At 47.8% G+C, this 25,943-nt stretch overlaps 2 non-coding genes across 2 annotated transcripts; one reads left to right on the top strand and one right to left on the bottom strand.

Annotated features, from left to right (window-relative positions):
- Positions 1–19,185: 19,185 nt before the first annotated feature.
- On the top strand, positions 19,186–19,260 carry trnak-cuu (transfer RNA lysine (anticodon CUU)). The gene has a single exon. It is a non-coding gene; the product is annotated as a tRNA-Lys (tRNA).
- A 437-nt stretch (positions 19,261–19,697) lies between these two features.
- Positions 19,698–19,780, bottom strand: trnal-cag (transfer RNA leucine (anticodon CAG)). The gene has a single exon. It is a non-coding gene; the product is annotated as a tRNA-Leu (tRNA).
- Between the last annotated feature and the right edge of the window lie 6,163 nt (positions 19,781–25,943).

Below are 25,943 nucleotides of genomic sequence, written 5' to 3'. Positions count from 1 at the left end.
TGCTTCATTGTGGATGCCTGGAAGCAGTCTGGTCCTGCAGTTGCCCCAAGCTAAGTGATAGGGCAAAAATTTGGCAGATGGAGTATAATGTCGGAAAGTGTGAGGTCATGCACTTTGGCTGAAAAATCAAAGAGCAAGTTATTATTTAAATGGAGAAAGGTTGCAAAATGTTGCAATGCAGCGGTACCTGGGGGTACTTGTGCATGAAACACAAAAGAATAGTATGCAGATACAGCATGTGATCAGGAAAACCAATGCAATCTTGGCTATTATTACAAAGGGGATGGAGTATAAAAGCAGGAAAGTCTTGCAACAATTATACAGGGTATTGGTGAGGCCACACCTGGAAGACTGCGTGCAGTTTTGGTTTCCATATTTACGAAAGGATATACTTGCTTTGGAGGCAGTTCGGAGAAGGTTCACTAGGTTGATTCCGGAGATGAGGGGGTTGACAGGACAGGACAGGTTAAATGCAAGAAGAATGTTCCCAATGTTGGGAAAGTTCAGAACCATAGTCTTACGATAAGGGGGAAGCCATTTAGGACAGAGATGAAGAAAAATGTCCTCACTCAGAGAGTTGTGAACCTGTGGAATTCCCAACCGCAGAGAGTTGTTGGTGCCAGTTAATTGGAGATATTCAAGTGGGAATTAGATATGGCCCTCATGGCTAAAGGGATCAAGGGGTATGGAGAGAAAGCAGGAAAGGGGTACTGAGGTGAATGATCAGCCATGATCATATTGAATGGTGGTGCAAGTTCGAAGGGCCGAATGGCCTACACCTGCATCTATTTTCTATGTTTCTATGTTTCTATGTTGACTTATGAGGAAAGGTTGAGTAGGTTGGGCCTTTACTCATTGGAGTTCAGAAGAATGAGAGGTGATCTTATTGAAACGTATAAGATTATGAGGGGACTTGACAAGGTGGATGCAGAGAGGATGTTTCCACTGATGGGGGAGACGAGAACTAGAGGCCATGATCTTAGAATAAGGGGCCACCCATTTAAAACAGAGCTGAGGAAAAATTTCTTCTCTCAGAGGGTTGTAAATCTGTGGAATTCGCTGACTCAGAGAGCTGTGGAAGCTGGGGCATTGAATAAATTTAAGACAGAAATAGTTTCTTAAACAATAATGGGATAAGGGCTTATGGGGAGCGGGCGGGGAAGTGGAGCTGAGTCCATGATTGGATCAGCCATGATCTTATTAAATGGCGGAGCAGGCTCGAGGGCCGTATGGCCTACTGCTACCCCTATTTTTATGTTTTTATGTTCTATAATCTGGAAACACTATTCCACTGTTTATACAAACATTAAGAGAGTAAGAGGAGATAATAAATGATGTTTTTACAGGAGGAATTTTTGGGGAAGGGGAATGCTTGACTACAGGAAGTACTTGAGGCAGACACCACTGCAACTTCTGAGGCAAAAGTGAGCAATATTTGACTCAGATGAAGACACAAGACTATGGAGGGAGAGAGCAGAGCAGAGGGAGCAGTGTTCGATTACTCCAACAAACCGCTGGCAGATATGTGCTGGACAGAATGGCCTCATACTGTGTTACAAACACCGATTATTCAATTGTTGATGGCTGTGTATTTCTTGCATTGTCCCCGCTGAGGAAGTGCAGTCTGAAGTGTGAAGAAGAAATAGTGCATTTGGTCTGCACGTTTTTCGGTTTTGGAAACAGCTCTTTGTTTTCAGGAATGTTACGTTTGATATTACAGTGACTCACGGTGGATATTGACTGGGCAATATGAGCGGAAATATGAGCGGTTTGCGTCCAGACTGCGAGCTGTGCACTCCATAAGTAATCCCACTGAGGATCTGAAGATATAACCGCTCTCACACACACAATCTTGCGCTACAAGCAGTGCGTGACGTTCGGCTGAAATTATCGGGCTCCGGTTGAGTTCTGATAGCATTTGGTCACATGACCATTTTATGCACTACGAACCGACGCAGTAACACCGAGAATGGTGATGTAACAGAGAGAAACCAACAAAGGTTCAAGGAAAGCAAAGGGAAAGGGAAAGGGTGGGATTGAACAGCTGTAAGGGGTTTTCACAGGGTTGTTGTACCTTGGGTGTCTCTCTCTGGGCTTCTGCCCTCACAGCTTATGCCTGGCCTGTGAGGTACCCTGAGTGCTGCAAGAGCACCCCTGGAGAGACTGTGTCCACAGCTTATGAAGGGGGTTTTGAGACTTGTGCGTCCCCACAGCTTATGCCTAGCCTGTGTGGCAGCTGTGAGTGTCAAACACTCCAAACCCCTTCATCCCTAGCCTGTGACACACAGTTGAGCGTTTTCGAGGCGCTCCTATTTTCCCTTACACGGTTCTGACATAAGACTCACGATCAGGAGATGTAATACAATAGAACTGAGACAAGGTGATTCCAAGAGGAACTTTAGGCTTCCAATTTATTTGACAAGGTGTAACTCAACAAACAGCAATACACCAACAAAACAATCCCCCTAAATCCCACTAAAACGGACCCAACGAAAATCTTTACACCAGTTTAGCAGTACAATGCCCAGCCTCCCACCTTTCCTGGCCTAACTGAGTTGGGAGTTCTGGGGACCAGAGGTTATACTCACTACTGTGCCTTCCGCAGTCTGGTGGTTTGTTTCTTCTATCTTCGGTGTTTTCGGACACTGGTCTTCGTTCAGTGTCGAGAGACTTGTGGTTGTGGTTGTTGAATCACGAGGGCAGGGAAAATCATCACTTCTTTCCTCACTACGTCAGAAACCCCTTTTTTAAAGCCAGATTATCCAGTCCGCCTCTCCTGCTGAAGTCGATTCTTCTCATTGGTGGACTTTTGATTTTGAAAAATGCAGCAGTTTTAGATTGAGGTTTTTTTTTCCCCACTGATCTTAACCTACTCAAGGTTTGAGTGGGTGTTGATTGCATTGGCCTCCTGTAGCCCTTGTGCTAGTCTGGCCTGAGTCAGATATTTCTATGCCTGATGAAAAAGTTCTTGGAATATGTATGTGGCATTGTTTAAATGCTGATGTTTTCAAGGGGCAAGTTTCGAGGGTATACAGTTCCCAGACAATTTGATTAGTTCCAATGTCCAAACTGGCCCTTTTGATATTGACTCCACCCCCTTTCTTGCAGACCCAACATACACCTTTTAAAAAATCCCAAATTCGATTAAAGTTCGTAGTTTCTTCCATGTGCACTTTAGGATTTCAAACTTTCTGGTAGATAGTTCCAAATTAAATTCCCTTTCCTATGAGTCCAAACACTGGGGGGGGGGGGGGTCTCCATTCATTTGTGTCCCAAAGTTTTCCTTCCATCGGTTTCAATTCACAGCACAGACTGATCCCACAGCCCTTTTCCTTCTGGGTAAAATGAGGGGGTTTTCGTCCTCCCCTACATAATCCCCCATCTGACACAGTCAGACACCACTCGAGTGTGTCAAAGTTTAGGGTGGTGAGAAAATCCTAGGTCTCCCAAATTGCCCAACTTTCTAAACTGATCCCTTCGATATAGATCGTAATTCCTTTTAATGCGGTACTAAACACAGAAATCCAACAGGTTACAATACACGACAGCAACATACATATATGTACTTAAGGTTACAGCAATAATTGTAAATTGAGTCTCATTTCGGTCTCAAACGTAAAACAAAGAAACCTGCCCTGCAAACTCCCCAGGAGCCATGTATGAAAAACGCGGTCATCCCTGAAAATAACAAAACCACCTAAGTGTCGCGGTCAAGCTTTGTTTACACACCTTGAGTGTTTAGCAACGGCTCTCCTGGCTGTGTAGTAGCCTGAGGAACTGCGTTCTTTTTCTTTTTCTCCTGAGCTTACAGCTTGTAACTAGCAGATAAGCTACAATCAGGAGTTGGCCGATTACGAAGGCATGCGATCCCACCCGGATCCATGCAGGTATGTCTGCCCATATTCCCAAATCCTACCATGCTCGGGGTTTAATTTGGGCAATCTCCCCTGCTAGAATTTCAGTTTTCTGCTCCATGGTGTAAAAATATTTTTGAGACAAATCCACTGCCTGGAGGAGGGCTGTAAGTTTCTCAGGTAGTGGGGCAATGGGATAGCCAAACTGGGCAACATATTGTTGTAGATGGCTGAGGTTGTTTTGTACCGTGAGGTGAATCGTGGAAGGTTCAGGGATGGGTGTGATTCTGGTGTGTGCCACTTGAACCTCTGCCCTGGGTTTAAAGCAAAAGCTGCTGTACAGTATTGGACACCACCTTCCCGGTCCGTGTTCATACCGTTGGGCACTTGTGGTGACACAATATGTCCCACCGCCTACATATGCTACCTGTGGAGGCATGTGGTTAGGGGCCATTACCTCCATTGTGCAATTGATAGGCTCTGCCCCAGCAGTGCTGAACCCGCATTGTGGCCTTGCAAAAGCGTTCAAGTGCTGGGGGCACAGGATTACCTGTGCTCCCCTGCTCCGACAACCCGAGAGGTCTGTACCTGTCACAGTGTGCTCCCACATTGTGACATAAGGTGGGAACTCTTGGAATCGAACATGCACCCCTCCACGAATGACTCCCACATTCTCCACTCGGTACAGGGGTGCTGGTCGTGGGGACGCCCCCATCACGGGCATCCTGACCACCACACCCATGGTGGTATGGTTTGACTTTCCACAGTCCACTGGTACCGGGTAGGCTTCCGATGCTACACGAAGTTGGCAAGGACTCAAAACATTATCGTAAGGGTGCAGTGCTGCTAAGTGCTGGTTGCTGATCCAGGAGGGGACCCGTCCCTGTCTCTGATCCTCGAGGTTACTCCGTCCCTCTCCCAGCAACCAGGCCCCATAGAGCACGCACACCTCATTTTGGGCGGCTTGATCGGAGGCGTTTCTATCCTCCCGAATCAAGGCGTTTACAGCCCTGGCCTGCGCCTCCAATTGAGAGATAATCTCCTTTAAGTGAACTGTCATTACCACCTCTTCGTGGAGCGTGGATCCCACTACGGTATTCTCATCCCCCAGGACTTTGCGCAGCTGATTCTTTAACTCATTTATCTGGAGGGCCAGCTGCATGTTATCCAAACTGTTTATGGCAGACGCCCCGGTGTTAAACCCCGTAAGAATGTCATTTAAAGTACCACGCCTCTGCCTGCCCGGTTTGGCCCTATCCCACTGTTTATACAAGTCTGTCACTTTGACATCCCCGAAGTCCAGTTCATAGAACTTCCGGAACATCTCCCGCAGCAGAGCCTGGTATAACAGCTCGGTTTCCCGGGGACACCACGTAGGTAGGCGGACTTCTGTCAGATTTAGCACCACTGATGCCACTGCGTAGTGTACCCCCTGATAAAATAGTTTCTCGGTAGGGACCAACACTAAACCATTCCCCGGCCCCCTATGTGGGACGGTGGGCTTGGCCGTGGGTGGGGGCTTCCTTTCCCGAACTACAAGTTCAGTGGCATTTACTGGTACCCGGGGATTAGGGATCACACACGCCTCCCCGCTGCGATCCCATACCACCCCATGCCCGACATCCTGCCACCACCTATAGAAAGCAATGGAGACCCCCTCTGAACACATGCGAGTGGATCCCCACATACACAAATAAATTCCTTGGTCGTACGCCCACCATTTCTCCCAGCATACAGTGACCCCGCCAGATGACCCCATGATGGTTCGGTAGGTATCATTATCCAGATGTTCCCAGTCCGAGTGTCGGTCTCTCATTTTCCTCTTGAGCTTTCTGAGCCACCACCACCGTCCCAGAGGTATGTCCCCTCGGCAAGTTAGGCATACCTTCCTGCCCTCTGTCACTCTCACTCTGGAAGTGGCCACAGTGATCTCCGGGCAGGAGAAGGAGGCCTCTCCGTAGGTAAAGTCCTTATGGTTGGAGTACTTGGTGGAGTTCGATCCCAACCACCCAGGCCATTTCCCCTCGTGGGAGTAGGTGACCCGGCCATCCGCCACCGGAGTCCCTTCTCCTGTGGTCACTGTCGGCGCTCTGCCCCCGGAGCATCCGAAAAGTAGGGAGTCCTCGGTGTCCCCTCGGTGCCCGGTGCAGATCCTTAGCGATACCAGCATCACTAACGGCCAGTAGGGAGGTGTTGACATCTGAAAGGCAAGAAGAACATGGCCTTGCCTTGAGAGACCTCTCCAGGCTCGGCCCACTTAGCATGTTCCAAACACAAAAATGCTGTGCACAACCGTCACTGCCTTACCTAAACACATATACTCCCAACACAAAGTAACAAAACAGGAAGTGAAAATATATACACCGCCACCCGTCCCCGGGTGGCCAGGCTATATCCTGTCACTGTACAGGCGTCGTCGACCACTTGGCTGACCGTACCCTGGGGACCAGGATGTCCTCCGCTGAGGGGCTCGTATGGTCCCCCTAAATGAGTCTTGTGCTGCCCTCCAAGGCCGTCCCGAGCCCCGGATGATCGGTGGGAGACCCTTGCTAGCGCAACAGAGCACCCTCCCTGTTGTCTTTCGCCGTATTAGTCTGGGGCGGGGGGCTAAGTAAACAGGGGACCACGGCGCCCTGGGCTGTGGCACTCTGTCACTCCTCCTTACTGTCGGTGCAGAGTCCCACGTTATGGGCTGCAGTGCCATCTCCTCCACCTCTTGGGCTAGCCCCAGCTGATCCACCATGGGAGGTTCAGCTTCCCCTTGAACCTTGCTAATGGTAGAGCCTTTCTCCCTACTTCTGTTAGTGGGCTGGGAACCTCTACCCAGTGGTGGGATAGCCTTACAGGAGCAGTGAACCAGCCCCGGCTGTAGAGCTTCGGGGCCCGCTGCCTCCTCCGGAGCCTCCAAATCCACCGGGGCCTGTTCTTCCCCCAGTGCCTGATTCCCTTCCCTTGCTCGTCCCCTCTGTTTTTTTACCTCTTTTGGGGTCAAACAATTTACACTGATTAATGTGATACCACTTCACCCGGCGAGGCAGTCGAACCGCATAGACCATAGGGCTAGCCTTGTCGACTACGCTGTATGGTCCCATATATAATGCTTCAAAAACCCCGACCCGAGCATAGTTCCTCACTATGACCTGGTCCCCCATCTCCCATTCGTGGTGTTTGCTGGGTTCTAGCAGCAATCGGTTACTCTGATGCTGTCTGGCCATGTTACTAGCAGCCTGCCAGTGAATCTGTTTCAGGTGTTCAAACAGGTTCCTGACAAACCGGTCCCAGTTCACCTCTCGGAGCTGCCCTTCGGTGAGAACCGGCGCCAACACATGCACTGGGGTTCTCATGATCCGGCCTGTCATCAGCTCATGGGGTGAGTACCCTGTGCTCTTTGACTGACTGGCCCGGATTCCCATGAGGACCAACGGTAAGACCTCCACCCACTTGTTCGGTGAGTCTCCCATCTCCTTGCACAGCCTTTCCTTTAGGGTCCGGTTCAGGCGTTCTACGGGGCCTGAGGACTGAGGGTTGTAGGCGACATGCCATTTGGCTCTCATCCCCAGCACCTTTAGGGTGGCCTGCATCACCTGGCCGGTGAAGTGGCTTCCCCGGTCGGACTCCACGATTTGAGGTAGACCCCACCGAGAGAACACCTCTTTCACCAGGATTTTTGCAGTCCCCACCGCGGTAGCTGTTCGGCAAGGGAAGGCTTCCACCCACTTGGAAAACACATCCACCAGGACAAGGCAGTATTTATAACCTCCCTGGGCGGCCGGTAGGGGTCCGATGTAGTCGACCTGGATCGACTGCCATGGTCCCTCTACCCGCCTGACGTGTCCTATAGACGCCTTCCTTTTCTGAGGGTCTGGATTGTTTGCAGCGCAAACCAGACAGCCCGCACAGAAGTCGCGGACGTTTTCCCGGAGGCCTGGCCACCACCCTGTCTTTTCTACCCGTTGCCAGGTAGATTCCGGCCCAGGGTGTCCCGCACCTGGACCCACATGGGCCAGCTGAAGGAATTCCCTCCGGTGTTGTGGCGGCACTACCCATTTGTCCCCTTTAAACAACATGCCTTCCCGCACAGCAATATCTACAGCACTGTATGGGCCCTCTGCCTTTCCCCCTCTTTTGATAGCCGCCAAGGCAGCCTTCAGGATCGGATCCTGCATCTGGACTACTTTAAGGTCCAGGGCCACAGCCGCCCATACGCTCCCTTGTGTCCCTGGCTTGCTTCTTGCTGCTGCTATCCTGCCTGCCTCGTATGGGTCCCATGGGCGACCTGTGCGAGCACCTTCCCTTGCCAGCAGGTCTGCCTGCTGGTTACCTTCCCCCCGTGGCTCAGTTTTGGAGTGGGCCTTTACCTTATGGATATATACATCCCCGGTTTCTCCCACTGCAGCCACAATCTTTTCTAGCAGGGGTTTGGTCACAAGGGGCTTCCCAGCGACAGAGGTGTACCCCCGGCGTGACCAAATCGCCAGATACTCTGCACACGAATTGCAAGTGAACATGCTGTCCGAGCAAATCGTGTATGGGGTAGGGAATTCCTCGGGGTGTGTGACCACATACATCACCGCCGGGAATTCCGCCTGCTGGGCGCTCAGGGTGCATGGGAGTTTAAGAGCCAAGGCAATTCCTGCCTTGGGATCCCAAACTCCGCAGCCCGTGAGTCTTGGACCCGCGGACACTGAACTGGAGCCATCAACGTAGATCTCGCGGCCTGTGGGGTGTATCCCTGCCCGAAATCCAAAGTTAATGTCCCATACTCCGCCCACAGAGCATCGATGCGGCTGCCCTGGATAGATTAAATTTGCTGTGAGCCTGGGCTCGCAGAGGCCCTTGACCTTTAAAGTCATTTGGGAGAGGAGGAGGGTCCAGCGAGTGATTCTAGCACTGCTCACTGTCCCGTCCTTAATCCTCCCGTCCAACAGCATCTGCGTCGGGGTATGATGGGTGAGGAGTGTAATGGGGGATTTTCCCGTAAAGATCTGAGCTCTCTTTACTGCCCAGTGGGTGGCAAGCAAGTGCCTCTCACAATTGGAGTATCCCTTTTCTACCTCCGTGAGGACCCTGGAGGAGTACACCACTGGTCTCAGCTGACCGTTTCACCCCTGGAGCAACACTGCACTTAAGCTGTCGCCACTGGCTGCCACCTCCAGGAAGAATTCCTCCCCTCCATCAATTGCCCCATGGGCTGGTGCTATCTGCAGGTCTCTCGTAAGACAGACAAATGCTGCCTCACAGCCCTTGTCCCATTCCCACTCGACCCCCTTATGTAGGAGTCTGAGCAGAGGGGCGGCAGTGGCTGCATAGTCCTCGATGAAGTCCCTACAGTAGCCAGTGATTCCCAGGAAAGACCTTACCCCCGATACATCCCTAGGGACAGGGAGTTCCGGCACTGCCTTTCTTCTAGCCTCATCAATGGCCCTTTCTCCTGCTCTTATCGTCAGGCCCAGGAATTGTACCTCTCCTCGACCTATCTGGGCTTTCTTGGGATTAACTTTAAAACCCCCTTCCTTCAGTAAGACCAGCAGTTCGGCCAGCAGTGGACCGTGTTCCTCACTGCTGTCTGTGAACAACAACAGGTCATCCACATACTGGACCAGCTGGTGTGACTGGCTGAAGCCTTTTAAGCAGTTCGCCATGCATTGGTGAAAGATGCTGGGACTGTTATGAAAGCCCTGTGGGAGGCAGCTCCATGTATACTGCTGTTCCCGGAAGGTGAAGGCAAACTTGTACTGGTCTTCCCTCCGTACAGGGATGGACCAGAACCCGTTGGATATGTCCAACAATGTGAACGTGGTTGTGGATGCAGGGATTTCCCCGATCAGATCCGCAACCGCCGCTACTGTGGGAGCACAAGCTGGGATATTTTTATTGAGCACCCTATAATCCACCGTAGCCCTCCAAGAATAATCCGGTTTCCTAACCGGCCAAAGCGGGGAGTTGACATGGGTGGCTATGGGTCTCAAAACACCCTGCTCGACAAGCGAGCTTAAAGCTGTCTCCAAGTCTGCTTCTGCCTCTTGGGGAAAGCCATACAGATTTTGCGGGCGGGACATGGGATCCCCATCTATTCTAACCTCCATTCCTGTGACTCTCCCACAGTCGTGTTTATGGGTGGCAAATGCTGCAAGATTTGCTTGCACATAGGCCCGGTACTCGGCCGGGGTGTTGCTGATCAGAACCTCCAGGTCGTAACCCCCTTTTGGCTTCATTGTACAGAGAGTCCCTTTTCCCTGTTTCTTATCAATAACCATGACTTCTCCCTCTGCTCCCGTCCCCACTGTGCCCCATAGACAGTGATTCCTCAAGTCTACTAGGATCTGGCGAGCGATGATAAAATCAGTCCCCAAGATTCCTTTTCCCACCCGCTCCCAGTTCATCAGGACGCACTTCCATTGTGTTTGGAGTGCTCCGAAACGAACCGCGAGCGGGACTGAGAAAATCCCAGCCTTCTCATTACCTGTGAACCCAACTAGTTGATATGGCACCCCGTTTGATAGAGGTGAGGTTGCGGGGTCCTCCGAATGGACTGTCGTGCTGGAAGCACCAGTGTCCAAAAGGTAGGTACCCAATACACCCACAACCTCCATCTTGACCCAGGGTCGTCCCCAGGGGTCGTATTCTAGTGGGCACAGGTATGCAGGCTGGATCTGGGCTAGTCACGGCCTCTGTACTGCCAGGGTTGCTGGTGCATCCCTGCCTGTTGCCGTGGCTACCTTCCCAGTCCCCTCCAGCGCTGTCCTCACTGCAGCTACTATCTGGTCAAGGGATGGTGAGGAGCTCGCTCCACTTCCCCCACTCTGGGCGGCTCCTAAAGAACTTCTCCCCCCATATCTCTTTACTGGGCTCCTGCGATCCCTTTTAAAATGCCCAGCTTTCCCGCACCCGTAGCACACTCCCTCCTTATCAGACGAGCGGCCACCCTCCTGGTGCCATTCCCTTTTGGGAATCGGTTGGGTTTTACTTCATATACCCGACCTTTGGAGGTTTTCTGCTCCTCCCCTCCTCCATTCCGTTGGACCAGTGCCAGTTGCCTGACCACTGCTTCCTCGGTGAGCTTGGGGTCCCGGGAATCGAACCACAGTTCTGCCCTGGCCTTGAGCCGGGGCAAGCAGTTTGCCACCAGCATCCGCAGCCAGCGGCCAGTCTGTACCGCGGAAAGATTCACCCGGTCGAGGAGCTCCCCACAGGCTGCGTGGTATACCACCCACAGCCTGTCCGCAAATGCCTGCAGGGTTTCCCCTGCGAGCTGCCTTGTCCTTTCGACCCGTTCGAAAGGACTGCGTCATCGAAGCCCATAGCCTCAAGGACAGCCCTCTGGACCTCAGTAAATGTACGCTGTCCCCTCCGGCATTCTGCCGGTAGGGCCTGGTACAATTTGCTGTCCAGAGAGAAGAGCAGCAGCTTGGCTGTCTCTTCCTCGTCACACCCATTAATTTCCCCTGCCTGCATCACCTCCATGAAGTGGATAGACGGGTCCCCGCTGCGAGTGAGTTTGGCCAAATGGGCCACCATGGCCCTGAGTGATTGAACTCCATGGGGAATAATAAAGTCGCTCTCCAGCGCTCCCAGACCTTGGCCACCTCCCTGTGGAGGACCGTACTTGCGCTGCCTGACCGGGCACATCCTCCCTGGTTCAGGATCTTTCTGCGCTGGTCCCTCTACCTCTGGCTGTCCCACCATACCCGGTGCAGCAGACAGTGCCTGGTCGCCTGATCCAGCCCTTAACTGACCCTCGGCTGGAGCCTCACATCCCTGCTGCCAAACGGGACACATTGGTCCTGCCCCCAGCCCTGGGTATGCTACTACCTGCGCGCCCCGCCCCTCCTGGTACCCCACCGGACAAACCACCGGTGCCTCAGGTGGTGGTCGGGCGCCTCTTGCCTTTGGATTCTCCTCTACCTCCCAATACTCTCCTTTGTCCCCTGTGGACCCTCCGGGTCCTATCAGGGCGACCATCCCCTTTGCCTGGGATAGAGCGTGGGTGAGAGTTTTAATCCTCTCCTGACAGGGACCGTGATCTGCAAACTCTCTGCTACTCGCCACTTTAGAGGCTGCCTGCACATATTTTAATTTATTGTCCAGTTCCCAAATTTTCTGGGTGTGCCGAGAATTCTGTTCCCTGAGGGACCCCTCACTACCCTTGGCCTCAGTGACCTGACTGAAGATAGTCCCGGCTATTTCGGAAGGTCTCCTACAACTGCCGGTTCCTTTGCTGCTCCCCAGCTAATTCGGCCAGCAGGTTGTCCCCAACCACAGCCCGGATAGCAGAGAGCTGCTCTGATTTCTGAAGACTCTGTTCCAAGTCCTTCACCCGCTGGTCGAGCTTTCGGACTTGGCGGGTGAAGCAGATAAGCCAGATGGCCTTTTCCACCTTGTGGTTGTTGTCTTTCCCAGCTGTCCACTGTTCAGCAGCATCCAGTGGGCACTCTGCCCGAATGAGGGCTTGAACCCAAGGTTTGGTGAGGTTCACCTTGCCAAAAATATATGAGGAAATGCTCTCCTCCATTTTAGTTTTCTCTCTTATCACCTCATCTGTTATATTAACATCTCATGTTTGCTTATGTCCCTTCGTGGTCGCCATGTTCTGTAAGGGGTTTTCACAGGGTTGTTATTGTGCCTTGGGTGTCTCTCTCTGAGCTTCTGCCCTCTCAGCTTATGCCTGGCCTGTGAGGTACCCTGAGTGCTGCAAGAGCACCCCTGGAGAGACTGTGTCCACAGCTTATGAAGGGGGTTTTGAGACTCATGCGTACCCACAGCTTATGCCTAGCCTGTGAGGCACCTGTGAGTGTCAAACACTCCTAACCCCTTCTTCCCTAGCCTGTGACACACAGTTGAGCGTTTTCGAGGCGCTCCTCGCTTCCCTTACACGGTTCTGACATAAGACTCACGATCAGGAGATGTAATACAATAGAACTGAGACAAGGTGATTCCAAGAGGAACTTTAGGTTTCCAATTTATTTGACAAGGTGTAACTCAACAAAAGCAATACACCAACAAAACAATCCCCCTAAATCCCACTAAAACAGACCCAACGAAAATCTTTACACCAGTTTAGCAGTACAATGCCCAACCTCCCACCTTTCCTGGCCTAACTGAGTTGGGAGTTCTGGGGACCAGAGGTTATACTCACTACTGTGCCTTCCGCAGTCTGGTGGTTTGTTTCTTCTATCTTCGGTGTCCTCGGACACTGGTTTTCCTTCAATGTCGAGAGGCTTGTGGTTGGGGTTGTTGAATGATGAGTGCAGGGAAAATCATCACTCCCTGCTACTAAGTCAGAAACCCCTTTTTTTATAGCCAGATTATCCAGTCTGCCTCTCCTGCTGAAGTCGATTCTTCTCATTGGTGGACATTTGATTTTGAAAAATGCAGCAGTTTTATGTTTTTAGTTTTTTTTCCCACTGATCTTAACCTACTCAAGTTTTGAGTGGGTGTTGATTGCATTGGCCTCCTGTAGCCATTATGCTAGTCTGGCCTGAGCCGGATATTTCTATGCCTGATGAAAAAGGTGTTGGAATATGTATGTGGCATTGTTTAAATGCTAATGTTTTCAAGGGGCAAGTTTCGAGGGTATACAGTTCCCAGACAATTTGATTAGTTCCAATGTCCAAACTGGCCCTTTTGATATTGACTCCACCCCTTTTCTTGCAGACTCAACATACATCTTTTAAAAAATTCCAAATTCGATTAAAGTTCGTAGTTTCTTCCATGTGCACTTTAGGATTTCAAACTTTCTGGTAGATAGTTCCAAATTAAATTCCCTTTCCTATGAGTCCAAACACTGGGCGGGGGGGGGGTGTCTCCATGAATGCACCTCCTTTTATCCCCTGCAGGACTTGTCTGCTCTTTTAAAATTCATTTGTGCCCCAAATCTTTCCTTCCATCGGTTTCAATTCACAGCACAGACTGATCCCACAGCCCTTTTCCTTCTGGGTAAAATGAGGGGGTTTTCGTCCTCCCCTACACATTGGAGAATTGTATTATATGTGGGTTACTAACCGGTGTTGAACACCAGACTCCAGTGCCCATGTATTGCTAGGTTTATCTGTCACTAGAGAATTATTCTGAATGTGAGTCACATATAGAATGACATATTATATACAGCACAGAAATAGCCCATTTGGCGTTTATATTCCACTCGAGCCTCCTCATGTCTTTTCACATCTAACTCTATCAGTGTAACTCTCTATTCCCTTATTCCTCAGTTACTTATCTAGCTTCCCCTTAAATTAATCTATACTTTTCGCCTCAACTACTTCCTCACCAATCTCTGTGTAATGACACTTTTGCTGAATTCCCCACTTGGTTTCTTGGTGACTCTCTTATATTGATAGTTCCAGTGTTGTTCTTCCCCACACATGAACACACTCTCTCTGTGTCAACTCAAACAAAACCTTTCATATTATACACCTCAATTAGGTCACACCTCAGACTTCGCTTTTCAAAAGAAAAGAGATCCAGTCTCTTCATCCCTTTCTGATAGGTATAAAGTCGTATTTCTGGTATCATTCTTGTAAATCGTGTTTGCAACCTCTCCAGTGCCTCTATATCCGTTTTATAAGGATTTAAAGGCAAGAAACAAAAAGGGCCACTGAATATAAAAGGGCTGCAGGAGGGGTCAAAACTAAAAATCATGGTTTAAAAACTAGGATGAAAACACTCTACCTAAATGCACGCAGCATTCAAAATAAAGTAAATGAGATGATGGCACAAATCATTACAAATGGGTATGATTTGGTGGCCATTACAGAAACATGGTTGCAGGGTGGCCAAGACTGGGAATTGAACATACAGGGGTATCTGACGATTCAGAAAGATCGACAAGAAGGGAAAGGAGGTGGGGTAGATCTGTTAATAAAATATGTTATCAGGGCAGTTGTGAGGGATGATATTGGCTCCAATGAACAAAATGTTGAATCATTGTGGGTGCAGATTAGAGATAGTAAGGGAAAAAAGTCACTGGTCAACGTAGTTTATAGGCTCCCAAATAATAACTTCACGGTGGGGCGGGCAATAATCAAGGAAATAATGGAGGCATGTGAAAATGAAACGGCAGTAGTCATGGGGGATTTTAACCGACATATCGATTGGTCAAATCAAATCGAACAGGGTAGCCTGGAGGAGGAATTCATAGAATGCAAACGGGATTGTTTCTTAGAACAGTATGTAACAGAACCTACAAGGGAGCAAGCCATCTTAGATCTGGTCCTGTGTAACGCGACAGGAAAAATAAATGATCTCCTAGTAAAAGATCCTCTCGGAATGAGTGATCACAATATGGTTGAATTTGTAATACAGATTGAAGATGAGGAAGTTGTGTCAGAAACGAGCATACTATGCTTAAACAAAGGGGACTACAGTGGGATGAGGGCAGAGTTGTCTAAAGTAGACTGGAAGCAAGGACAAAACGGTGGCACAATTGAGGAACAGTGGAGGACTTTTAAGGAGCTCTTTCATAGTGCGCAACAAAAATATATTCCAGTGAAAAAGAAGGGCGGCAAGAGAAGGGATAACCAGCTGTGGATAACCAAGGAAATAATGGAAAGTATCAAATCAAAGAGCAATGCGTATAAGGTGGCCAAGGTTAGTGGGAAACTAGAGGATTGGGAAAATTTTAAGCAACAGCAAAGAATGACTAAAAAAGCAATACAGAAAGGGAAGATAGATTACGAAGGTAAACTTGCGCAAAACATAAAAACAGATAGTAAAAGCTTTTACAGATATATAAAACGGAAAAGAGTGACTGAAGTAAATGTTGGTCCCTTAGAAGATGAGAAGGTGGATTTAGTAATGGGAAATGTGGAAATGGCTGAGACCTTAAACAATTATTTTGCTTCCGTCTTCACAGTGGAAGGCACAAAAACCATGCCAAAATTTGCAGGCCACAGGAATGTGGGAAGGGAGGACCTTGAGACAATCACCATCACTAGGGGGGTAGTGCTGGACAGGCTAATGGGACTGAAGGTAGACAAGTCCCCTGGTCCTGAAGAAATGCATCCCAGGGGATTAAAAGAGATGGCGGAAGTTATAGCAGATGCATTCGTTATAATCTACCAAAAGTCTCTGGTCCCTGGGGAGGTACCAGCGGATTGTAAAGCAGCTAATGTAACGCCTCTGTTTAAAAAAGGGGGCAGACAAAAGGCAGCTAACTATAGGCCGGTTAGTTTAACATCTGTAGTGGGGAAAATGCTTGAAACTATCATTAAGGAAGAAATAGCGGGACATCTAGATCGGAATAGTGCAATCAAGCAGACGCAGCATGGATTCATGAAGGGAAAATCATGTTTAACTAACTTATTGGAATTCTTTGAGGAGATAACGAGCATGGTGGATAGAGGTGTACCGAGTGATGTGGTGTATTTAGATTTCCAAAAGGCATTCGACAAGGTGCCACACAAAAGGTTACTGCAGAAGATAAAGGTATGCGGAGTCAGTGGAAATGTATTAGCATGGATAGAGAATTGGCTGGCTAACAGAAAGCAGAGAGTCGGGATAAATGGGTCCTTTTCCGGTTGGAAATCAGTGGTTAGTGGTGTGCCACAATGATCAGTGCTGGGACCACAACTGTTTACAATATACATAGATGACCGAGAAGAGGGGACGGAGTGTAGTGCTCAAAATTTGCAGATGACACTAAGATTAGTGGGAAAGCGGGTTGTGTAGAGGACTCAGAGAGGCTGCAAGGAGATTTGAATCGGTTAAGCGAATGGGCTAATGTTTGGCAGATGGAATACAATGTCGGAAAGTGTGAGGTCATCCACCTTGGGGAAAAAAAACAGTAAAAGTGAATATTATTTGAATGGGGAGAAATTACAACATGCTGTGGTGCAGAGGGACCTGGGGGTCCTTGTGCATGAATCCCAAAAGGTTAGTTTGCAGGTGCAGCAGGTAATCAGGAAGGCGAATGGAATGTTGGCCTTCATTGCGAGAGGGATGGAGTACAAAAGCAAGGAGTTCCTGCTGCAACTGTATAAGGTATTGGTAAGGCCGCACCTGGAGTACTGCGTGCAGTTTTGGTCACCTTACTTAAGGAAGGAAATACTAGCTTTGGAAGGGGTACAGAGACGATTCACGAGGCTGATTCCAGAAATGACGGGGTTACCTTATGATGATAGATTGAGTAGACTGGGTCTTTACTCATTGGAGTTCAGAAGGATGAGGGGTGATCTTATAGAAACATTTAAAATCATGAAATGGATGGACAAGATAGAGGTTGAGAGGTTGTTTCCACTGGTAGGGGCGACTAGAACTAGGGGGCACGGTCTCAAAATACGGAGGAGCCAATTTAAAACCGAGTTGAGAAAGAATTTCTTCTCCCAGAGGGTTGTGAATCTGTGGTATTCTCTGCCCAAGGAAGCAGTTGAGGCTGGCTCATTGAATGTTTTCAAATCAAAAATAGATAGATTTTTAACCAATAAGGGAATTAAGGGTTACGGGGAGAGGGCGGGTAAGTGGAGCTGAGTCCACGACCAGATCAGCCATGATCTTATTGAATGGCGGAGCAGGCTCGAGGGGCGAGATGGCCTACTCCTGTTCCTAATTCTTCTGTTCTTATGTTCTTATAACACGGCGATGAGAATTGTACAGTGTACTGCAAGTGTGGCCCAACGAAGGTTTGATACCAGTTCAGCAGAACTTCACTTCTTTTCAATACTATCCGTCTTGAATTAACCCTTGGTGCTCCATTTTCTTTTTATGGATGTATCCACGACTTGTCCCCAAACACCGCAAGCTCTGACCTTATTCATTATTCTCGTATGTGGTACCTCATAAAAGACTTTTTGGAGATTAAATATATTATATCGTCCACATTGCCCTGGTCTACTCTCCCTGTTACTTCTTCAATGAAATCAAAGAAGTTGGTCAAGCAAGACTTTTGCTTTTGAATCCACGCTGATTATACATTATTATATTTTTGGTTTATAGATATTCTTCTATTCTCTACTTTAGCAGAGATTCCATTATTTTCCTACCACCAAAGTTCCACTGACTGGTCTATAGTTCCCCGGACATGTTCTATCTCTCATCTCAAATATAAGTATTACGTTAGCTATCCGCCATTCCTCTGACACGACACATTTTTCAAATTAATCATTAAATATTTGTAATAGTGCTCCTGCTATCTCTTTGCTGAATTATGTTAAAGTGTATGGATGTAATCCATCCAGACCAGGGGTTTAATCCTCCTTTCATTTGGTTCGTTCATTTAATATTTCTCCTCTTTATTTATTGCAGTTATATAATTTCCCATACATTATTCCACCATCATGTCCACCTGCCCTGTGTCCCTGGTAAATACAGAGGCAAAGTAATTATTTCATATTTTATGTAATTTTTCCTTCGCTCCATGTGATTTAATCTTGTCCATTGATTTGTGGCCCTATTCCCATCCGACATTCTTTTTTAAATGAATGTGCCTGTAGAAAGTTAGATGAGCGATTATGTTATCGGCCACCTAATAGTGGGAAGGATAAAGAGGTGTAAATTTAGAGAAAATGCAGAAAGATTCAAGATCTGTCGTGATAATGTGGGACTTCAACGTAAACTGGGAAAATAACCATGCAAAGGGAAAATGCAGGGGAGGATTTCCTGAAATCTGTATTAGAACTTTCTCCATCAGTATGTTTCCAGCACGATGAGGAAGAAAGCAGTTCTGGATCTCGGAAATGGATTAAGTAGAGCATGTTTCTGTGGAGGATCATTGAGGAAACAGTGATCACAATATCATTATGTTTAGAGTAGTTATGGAAAAGGAGAAGGTATAATCATGTGTGAAAATACCCAACTGTAGGAGGACTAATTTTATGAGTTGAAAGGGATCCGGCCCAGGTAGATTGAAACCAAAGATTTCTCGGTAAAACAGTAAATGCAAATTGGGAGACTTTCAAAAATGAGATCGATCGGGTAACGACTAGACACGTTCTCATGCAGGGTGCAGGAATAGCATGAAAACTAGCTACAGCTCGGTGGATGAATGAAGGTCAACTAAAACACAAAAACGGAAGCTTGTGATAAACTTCAGGCTCATATTTCAGTAGAGAACCAAGCAGAATACAGAATGTACAGAGAAGGACTATCAAAGGAGGAGGAAGTAGAATCAGCAGAAAAACAGGATATTCGCCCATAGTACTTATCTGAGGAAGGACACACTTGCCTTGGAGGTGGTGCAACAGAGGTTCAACAGATTGATTCCTGGGATGAGAGGGCTGTCCTATGATGAGAGGTTGTGTAGAATATGCCAATTCTCTCTGGGGTTTCGAAGAATCGGAGGTGATCTCGTTGAAACGGACAATATTCTGAAGGGGATTGACAGGGTAGATGTTGAGAATCCTGGCTAGCTCAGTCGGTAGAGCATGAGACTCTTAATCTCAGGGTCGTGGTTTTGAGCCCCATGTTAGTCGATTACTGTTCCTTAAAATTTATGTTGCTTTCACAGGAAAACATCATTAATTAACCTATTTTCTTCTTTTGCACAATGAAAGAAATGCGAACTGAGGGAGAGTTGATAATTTAATCATCTGTTCTGTGCTCTGCATAAGAACACAAGAACCAGGAGCAGGAGTCGGCCATTTGGCCCTTCGAGCCTGCCTTCTTTTGCACTGAAACAAATTATAACCGTGAGTTTAAATTAGCAGTGCGGGATATTTACAGGGCACCTTTCAATGCTTCACAAAACCATTCCTTTCGCTACAGCCACCCGGGATCGTTTCCCGGTTTGGGAAGTAACTTTGATATCACCGTTTGTAATTGAAGTGGAGTAATTTTATTATGTGAGATGGATGTCCCAAAGCACTTCAGAGTGGTGTCAAAACAAATGAGTTTGCAATTAAAAACACTGAATGTCAGGAGTGGGATTTTAACCCACGCCTCCAGAGGAGATTGCGACCTGAACGCAGCACCTTAGACCGCTCGGCCATCCTGACTGTTGATGCTTCAGTTACAAGTTATTACTCGGGAAAGTTTCAGACCGGGCGCTTGTTCAGTGTTGCTGGAAGGCCCAGTGACCGGGATATCCTCTCCCCCGGGGTTTTCCTGGGCCTGTGATCGGTGCACGGGGAGGTTTGGCCCGGGTCTGAGGTAGCTTACATCCCAGTGATGGACAATAACCCTCTGAGCTCTGGAACTGGGGAAGAGCGAATAATTAATGAGCTGTTTGTGGGTTTCAAATGCAACTTAGATCTGATGGAAGAAACCGATAGTGTTGTTTCACAGAATGAAAGAAATGCAAACAGGGACAATCGAAATTTCAATAACTGAACTTTAATAATTAGTGAAACTTTATAACCCTTGATGAAGTTTTATCCCCGATCTGATTTTACATACTCTGTATTTGAGTAGATTAGTTTTAAAATGTTCATTGCTCATGCGACAATGTACCCTGGACTGCTTTTGTTCAATTTTATTGCAGACAAGCTTTTGCTTCACAAATAATGTTTCCGTCCAGGCTCGCAACAGAGACCTTTCGCGTGTGAGGCAAACAAGATAACCGCTACACTACGGAAACTGCTGCTTAGCTCAGTGCCCAGAGAGAAGTGTTCAGCAACAAGCTGAAATTCTCAATCCCTCTCTCTGCAATAAGTTCCTTTCACAAACAATTCTCTGACCGGAACTGCACCAAACAACAATGTTCTCCTTTCAAAGTAATTAAACTTCCCAATTTCCACATCTGCAATTTTAAGGACAAGGTCTGAAAGCGCTTTGCGATCAGACAATTGCCGGAAACCCCTGTGGTTAATGACAGGGCTTTTGATGGTTGATTTCCGTACACACCTTGTGTTATGTATTTAACCCTTGGCCACCTGTATCACACCAGAGGGCCGACCTGTTGGAGTCCCAAGGGATTCCAGCATCCATTGGGAGCATGGTATATAAGCACTCTGGAGTCTTATTAAAGGAGCTAATGTCACACTTACTCATTGTTCACAGTACTCAGTTTCATTCTTTATTATGAGCGTATCAATTGGCGACGAGACAATGAACAACCACGCGAAAATGCAAGTAACAGTTGGTATAACTTGATAACAGCACAGCTGGCAATGGTTGCGGAATATATTCGTGCAGCCAAAACGCACAATGACAACCTGGAACTGCACGGCACCGAATCCTCAGGGAAAAACAATTAAAGGCTTTGTCCCTGAATGGGCAACGATCCACCAACCTTGCAGTTAATAGCTGAACGCACTAATCCATTGCACCACAGAGACTGATAGATGCACATATTGCAAGACATCCCTGTGACTTCTTCACAGAGCACAGCACACACAGCTTCCTAACATGCAGACTGCTCTCTCGGAACTCTCCGGAAAGAGCCTGTTCTGTTTAATGATTAACTATACAGTTGCAGTACACAATACGTCCACATCCACAGTTTGGCGCGACAAGCATTACATGCTTCCAGACATGACAATCCCAAACTCGGGTGTCAGTCAGTTAAAGCTTCAGATCCACTTATCCACTCTCAGTTGTACTTTTCCCAAATAAAGGGTGGGACATTCATTGTGGATTTGTGGAAGCAGTCTGGTCCCGCACACTGCAGTCACTTCCATGTCACCGCCAACCAGCTCTCCCACAACCGGTGTGATCTACCTTCCAGCCTTCCGGTGCCTTGTCTGTGACGAAGTATTCTGACTGTCCCGAAGCCGGTATCCTTTGTCATCAATCGAGTTTGAAGTTGTTTCGGTAATTTTTACCTGCTGGACAGTCGAGGCACAAATTGTTGAGTGGAACACTTGCGTGAACCCCGGTTTTCTCGTGGTTGATTTTCCTGGTTGGGTCCGTCGGTCGCGTTGGTCCGGTTGATGCCTGTTACCAAGTCAGTTGGTATTGATGTTCCACTGATTGGTTTTTTGAAGTTCTTTTCTCTGATGTCGTGATGTCTCTTCCTGTGTTATCTCGCCGTGTGCTCTCGATCTTGATCTTGTTGTTCCAAAGTAATGGTCAGAAAAATAGGTTGCTCTTGGTACGATAGGCCCCCAGTTATACTCTGAGAGGCTGCTTAATCTTCGTGCCAAATCTAACGTTTCTTTTGTTTAAGTTTTTCTGCCCATTGATTTAAGTGGTCTTCTTTGTATAAGTTTTGGCGGACTAGCTAACTGAGACTTGATTAAATGTTTTAATCTGGTGTTGATAGACTTTGGGATGGTGATACTCCTTATTTATGAACTGATGAACTCTTGTCCATTGTAATAGCACTGCTTTGGCTTCGGGAAGTCTGGGCTGAGCCAGATATTTCTATACATGTTGAAAAGGTGTTGGAATATGGATGTGACATTTGGGTCCTGTGGGTGGGGTGGATAATGTTTCTTCCGTGGTCGATTGTTTAAATGCTAATGTTTTCTGGGAGCCTGACTATGGTTAAAGAGCTCCCCCAGACAAACTGATTAGCTACAATATCCAAACTCTAAATCCCACCCCTCTGTCACTGCAGCTTTTCTCCACAGGCCCAAACATGCCTTTTAAAATCCCAAACTTGGTTAAGAATTGTAGATTTCCTCCATATGCTTTTTAGAATCCCAAACTTTATGTTTAATAGTCCTAAATTGAATTTCCTTTTCAGTGAGTCCAAACACTGGGGGGTTTTCATGAATTTTGGAATCTACATTGGCAGTCCCTCAGAATCGAGGAAGACTTGCTTCCACTCCTAAAGTGAGTTCTTTGGTGGCTGAACAGTCCAATACTAGAGCCACAGACCCTATCACAGGTGGTACAGATAGTCGTTGAAGGAAGGGATGGGTGGGACAGGTTCTGCTGTCTACACTTGATTTCTGCATGCACTCGGCGTTGAGACTCGAGGTGCTCAGCGAACTCTCGGATGCACTTTCTCCACTTGAGGTGGTCTTGGGTCAGGGATTCCTGGGTGTCAGTGGGGATGTTGCACTTTATCAGGGAGGCTTTGAGTGTGTCCTTGTAGAGTTTCTGCTGCCCACTTTGGCTCGTTTGCCATGAAGGAGTTCTGAGTAGAGCACTTGCTTTGGGAGTCTCGTGTCTGGCATGCGGACTATGTGGCCTGCCCAGCGGAGCTGATCGAGTGTGGTCAGTGCTTCAAAGCTGGGGATGTTAGCCTGAATAAGGCTGTTGATGTTGGTGCATCTGTCCTCCGAGAGGATTTGTAGGATCTTGCGGAGACATCGTTGGTGATATTTCTTCAGCAACTTGAGGTGTCGACTGTACATGGTCCATGTCTCTGAGCCTTACAGGAGGGCAGGTATTACTTCAGCCCTGTGGACCATGAGCCTGGTGGCAGTTTTGAGGGCCTGGTCTTCAAACACTCTTTTCCTCAGGCGGTCGAAGGCTGCACTGGCGTATGGAGGCCGTGTTGAATCTCGTCGTCGATGCCTGCTCTTGTTGATAGGAGGCTCCCGAGATATGGGAAGTGGTCCATGGTGTCCAGGGCCACGCCGTGGATCTTGATGACTGGGGGGTAGTGCTGTGCGGTGAGGACAGGCTGGTGGAGGATCTTTGTCTTACGGATGTTTAACGTAAGACCCATGCTTTCATGCGCCTCAGTAAATACGTCGACTATGTCCTGGAATTCAGCCTCTGTATGTGCGTGGACGCAGGCCTTGGTGAGGCCTCACCTGGAATATTGTGTACAGCTTTGGTCTCCTAATCTGAGGAAGGACATTCTTGCTATTGAGGGAGTGCAGCGAAGGTTCACCAGACTGATTCCCGGAAGGGCAGGACTGACATGTAAAGAAAGACTGGATCAACTAGACTTTTCTTCACTGGAATTTAGAAGAATGAGAAGGGATCGCAGAGAAACATATACAGGTCTGATGGGATTGGACAGGTTAGAGGCAGGAAGTATGTTCCCGATGTTGGGGAAGTCCAGAACCAGGGGTCACAGTCTAAGGACAAGGGGTAAGCCATTTAGGACCGAGATGAGGAGAAACTTCTTCACTCAGAGAATTCTGAACCTGTGGAATTTTCTACCACAGAAAGTTGTTGAGGCCAATTCGTTAGATATATTCAAAAGGGAGTTAAATGTGACCATTACGGCTAAAGGTATCAAGGGTATGGCGAGAAACCAGGAAAGGGGTACTGAGGTGAATGATCAGTCATGATCATATTGAATGGTGGTGCAGGCTCGAAGGGCCGAATGGCCTAATCCTGCACCTGTTTTCTTTGTTTTTATGTTTCTATGTTTCTATGCAAAGCACAGAAAAAAATGGTTGAAGTATCGACTCTGCCTCAGTTAGCATTTCTTTCATTGTGCAAAGAAGGTGACGGGTTAATTAATGATGCAATCCCATTAAAGCAACACAAAAGTTAAACAAAAAAACATACGGTGACTGGCAGGTGAGCGCTGCTTCTGACACCCGGTGGGAATGGGCGGGGATTTTAAAGCGCCTTGTATTGTGAAACCTTCATATAGTCAAACATTTCCTATGTGCTGTATCGACCTCGTAGCGCAACGGTAGTGCGTCTGACCCCAGATCACGTCGAGGTCACTGTTCTTCAGGGTAATTTGGAATTAATATTTTCTTTGCTGTTTGGCAATAACCAGACCCTTGCTCCAAGGTCTGTCTCACTGTTTCCCCGATGTCAGGCAGAGATACGCCTGCTGCCCTCATTTATTTCATGTGACAGGACACAAAAGTTCAAAATAAACCTGCAGTTGGCCACATATTGCCCTAAATAGTCAGGATGGCTGAGCGGTCCAAGGTTCTGTGTTTAGGTCGCAGTATCGTCTGGAGGTGTGGGTTCACATCACACTTCTGACACTTCCTGTTTTTAATCATTAAGTGAAACTCATTGTTTGACACCACGACCAACGCCTAAAAAGTGGGATTTTGTAGTCCACCTGCTCGCTTAACACTTCCGTCTGACCTGGTGCTGAAAGTGGAGATGTTTCTGCAGTGTCGCGGTTAACACGTTCGCCTCACATGTGAAAGCTCACCAGGCGGGATGTTTTTCTGGAGCTTTCTCCTCATGCATGCTCAGGGGCGAGTTTGTTCTCCTGTGAAATGTCGTAAGATCATAAGCATGTTAGGATTAGGGGCCGGAGTAGGCCATTCGGCCCCTCGAGCCTGGTCCACCATTCAAGAAGATCCTGGCAGTTCCTCGACAGCAAGTTTAAACATCTGGGGCAGAGCTGTAATCAACGACAAAAAGGTGCATTTTGCAGAAGCCCAGCTAAATCAGTCAGTAGATCATGAGATTCTAAATCTCAGGGTCAGAGGTGCGAGCCCACATTTGGTGATTATTTTTCATCGAATTATATAATCAAAAGTTTACAGCACAGAAGGAGGCCATTTCGGCCCATCGTGACCGTGCCGGCCAATAACAAGCTCTCCAGCCTAATCCCACTATCCAGCTCTCGGTCCACAACCCTGCAGGTTACGGCACTTCAGGTGCACATCCAAGCACTTTTTAAATGTGGTGAGAGTTTCTGCCTCTCCCACCCTTTCAGGCAGTGAGTTCCAGACCCCCACTACCCTCTGCGTGAAGAAATTTCCCCTCAAATCCCCCCTACACTTTCTACCAATGACTTAAAATTTATGCCCCATTGTTGTTGACCCCTCTGCTAAGGGAAATGGGCCCATTCTATCCAATATATCAAGTACCCTCATAATTGCATACACTTCAATGATACCTCCCCTCAGCCCACTTTGTTCCAAGAAAAACAACCCCAGCCGATCCAATCTGTCCTCATAGCTAAGATTCTCCACTCCCGATAACATCCTCGAAATCTCCTCTGTAAGTCTCCAGTGCAATCACAGTCTTCTTCCTGAAAAGTGGTGACGAGAACTGCACGCAGTACTCCAGCTGTGGCCTAACCAGTGTTTTATATTCAAGCATAATCCACCTGCTCTCTTATTCTAGGCCTCGGCTAAAAAAGGCCAGCATTCTGTATGTCTTCTTAACCAGCTTATCCACCTTGCCTGCTACCTTAAGGGATCTGTGGACATGCACTCCCAGGTCGCTTTGTTCCTCTACAATTCTCAATGTCCTACCATTTAATGTTTAATCTCTTTCTATTGTGTCTGTAAGCACTCAAGTAATGACTCCATGAGGCAAGGTATTGTACTTGAACTGTGGTGACCTTAGTCCATTTATTGCAGCTCCTGAGTGAGGGTACATTAT

Source organism: Pristiophorus japonicus, unplaced genomic scaffold (genome assembly GCF_044704955.1).
Source record: "Pristiophorus japonicus isolate sPriJap1 unplaced genomic scaffold, sPriJap1.hap1 HAP1_SCAFFOLD_262, whole genome shotgun sequence".
NCBI classification, from domain to species: domain Eukaryota; kingdom Metazoa; phylum Chordata; class Chondrichthyes; family Pristiophoridae; genus Pristiophorus; species Pristiophorus japonicus.
Note: the sequence above shows the minus strand (reverse complement) of the source record. Positions and strands in the feature narration are given on the sequence as shown.